We start from the raw sequence: 2,698 nt of genomic DNA on the forward strand, positions 1-2,698 counted from the left end.
AGAGAGCTGCACAAGGAGTGAAGGGACAGTGACAGATGTGGGGTGTACCACAGCTAAAACGCACTTCTTCCCATGTTAAAAAATGCAAAGCAATGCCCAGGAGCAGTTCTGGTAGTCAGGGACTTCATGGTCCCCTCCACTCCCAGTGCACCCCCAGATGCTGTCACTCCTACTCGCGGCCAGGGGTGCTGCCCCTCTGGCCCGGCAGCACGGTCCGACAGACAGGGGCTGCTCTAAGGAAGCTACAACAGGAGCATTTCCAGAACAACACGGTGGAATGATTCACAGATACACATCTCCACTACATCGTCAACTATCCCAAGTGATGCCCGTGTCTCCTACATTTAGTATGGAATTCTGTGCATTTTCTCCCCCTCCAAACGGGTTAAAAATGGACAGTACAAGACAAATTAAATCATCTCTCTAATTACTTCTGGAAAGCCAAACTCCTCCTCTGACACTTTAAAGCTTTATCTCCAGCTGTGACTTGGCGTACCTCCTCTGTCCTGGTTTGCCTACGCCCTCTTTGGGTATATTCTAACCATTAACTAAAGGTTGCTCCCCAAAACACTCCGGTGCAGCATCCCATGTGGGAGCTGCAGCTCAATAGCCTCCTGTCTCCCCTCCATCTGAGCTTCTGGTCTCTGCCGGGGCTTGCTCCAGCTCTGCTTATCCCGGGGACTCAATACTGTCTGCCGCCTAGTAGCTATGAGTTTCCCGAGAGTACTCCCAGCTGTGGGAATTGTCCCAAAACATCTCTGCTCTTGCGACTGCTTTAGCCAGCATCTCTTTAAAATGCAGGCTCCAGGTGATTGACTTCCAAGTAAGAGGAGCTGAATGGCTTTAGACAGATTAACATTCTAGCAGTAAGTGGCAGTCATTCCAAGGAGCTAAATCAAATTCTCAAGTGCTCATTAGCAACAGGGGAGAAAGGATAAAAAAAAAAAAAAAATAAAAAAAGAAGTAAGGGGAAAAAACTAGTTTGAGAACTTAAAAAAAGAATGAGCACATAATGGAGAGACCTGGTGGAAGCTGTTTTTTCATTAGAGTTTTTCATCGATGGCCATCTCCCTAAAATACCAGGTCATGGGGTGCTGCTGCATGGCATTTCCTTGTAACGCAAGGCAGGAGGTGCAGCTGAGCCAGGGTCACTCCAGGTTCAGGATCAGCGCGGCAGGTCTGGCTGGCAGGGTGCGTGTTAGCCATGCCGAGCTTCGGCGGCAGCGGGGAAACTTCCTCGGCTGCCATTTGCTGTCCAGCCTCGGAAGGACTGCTCTGCACCCTGGAAAGCAAAATCCAAGTCTGCCGTGATGAGTTTACTCGGGTCAGCCGGGGCGCTTCGCGTGCTCGTAACAATTTGTTCGGAGTGTGCTAACAGGACAGAATTGCAGCAATCCTTGTGAGGGGGAGGTAAGCAGGACGCTCATCACTTGGCAATCCGGACCAGAGACGCTGCTCTGCCTCGGGGCTCGCAGGGCCAGGGCCAGTGGCTTCACGCAGGTCCTGGAAGGTGTCAGCACACGGCCGCTGCCAGGCTCCAGCAGCAGCGGTCCCGCGGCAGCCGTCCCCGGCACGGCCATCCTACGCTCCCCCGCCCACCGCCGCTCCTTCCCCTCCTGCCGCTGGCCCCGGCCAGCCTTAGGAGCAGGGGGAACCGTGGGTCCGAATCCTACTAGTGAGTGGAGTAGTTTACATTTATACAAAATATTTACGGCTTTTTCTCAAGCTTGTTTTCTTGGAGTTCTGCAGATCATGCAAACAGATTTTTCAGTTTAGGCAGTTGCACTGCAGAACTTCACCTGTTCTCACTAAAAGCGTATGAAAAGGCGTAAATAAGGAAGATCTGGAATTATTAACAACTCGTCCCATAAAAGTAAAATCAGCTCTACCTGAGTGCAGAGGGAAGTCCCCATTTACCTTTTACATTTCAGAAAAAGCAGAGACAAATCCTGCCCCAGGTTCCCTTTGCTGCTTGACTTACTCAGAGAAATATTTTCACTGCTGTTTCACACAGCACTAATGAGTTTAAAACTCAGTGGGTTCACAGCAGCTGAACGGCGGCAAGAGTACAACCCTGAACTGTACCCAGCTACAGACTCGCCTGCAGGGAAGTAGGAAAACCCAAAAACACTCTGCAGGCTTGAATGCCTGAAGAGAAGTTGTCTAAGGGTTTGGTTTAAATCAGGCACCCACACCTGGCTTTGTACACATCAGATTTCCTGATGCCAGCCCTCCCAGGTTCTGCTTGGCTGCTGGCTCATGCTGCTCCGTTCCCTATACTCTCCACCTGCTCTGCACAGTGTGATTTGCCTAAGTGAGGCTCACCCTTGGCACAGGAGCATGATGGAAAGTGCCTGGGTGTTCTGGCAGCAGACTCAGCATTAAGCCTGGAGACAGTTGAATACATTCCTTTGACCAGCACCCACGTTTTTCAATGCCTTTTAGAAAGCAGCTTTCACTGAAAAAGAGACAGCAGCAAAGAGATCAAGATGTCAGGAAATGCTTTTGCTGACTTGGTGTGAAGAAAATATTTTTCTTATCCAGAGCAGCAGAAGAAGCTGAATAAGTCACTTGACCTTCCTTCCTTTCCTCTTCTTACCCTCTAGGCCTTCTGCCTCTGCAAAGGACATTTCTTCAGCCATTTGCCATCCTGTCTAGCACATTTCTTCATTATTTTTTCCCTTACATAGTCAGCTCC

At 50.0% G+C, this 2,698-nt stretch overlaps 1 long non-coding RNA gene across 1 annotated transcript in view; it reads left to right on the forward strand.

Annotated features, from left to right (window-relative positions):
- Window positions 1-1,274: 1,274 nt before the first annotated feature.
- The window catches only part of LOC131578965 (uncharacterized), a 5,312-nt gene continuing 3,888 nt past the window's right edge, over window positions 1,275-2,698 (forward strand). Inside the window, exon 1 of the long non-coding RNA XR_009277613.1 lies at window positions 1,275-1,410. This is a non-coding gene — a long non-coding RNA (uncharacterized LOC131578965). The remainder of the gene's footprint in view (window positions 1,411-2,698) is intronic.

This window comes from Poecile atricapillus, chromosome 4, assembly GCF_030490865.1.
Source record: "Poecile atricapillus isolate bPoeAtr1 chromosome 4, bPoeAtr1.hap1, whole genome shotgun sequence".
NCBI classification, from domain to species: Eukaryota; Metazoa; Chordata; class Aves; order Passeriformes; family Paridae; genus Poecile; species Poecile atricapillus.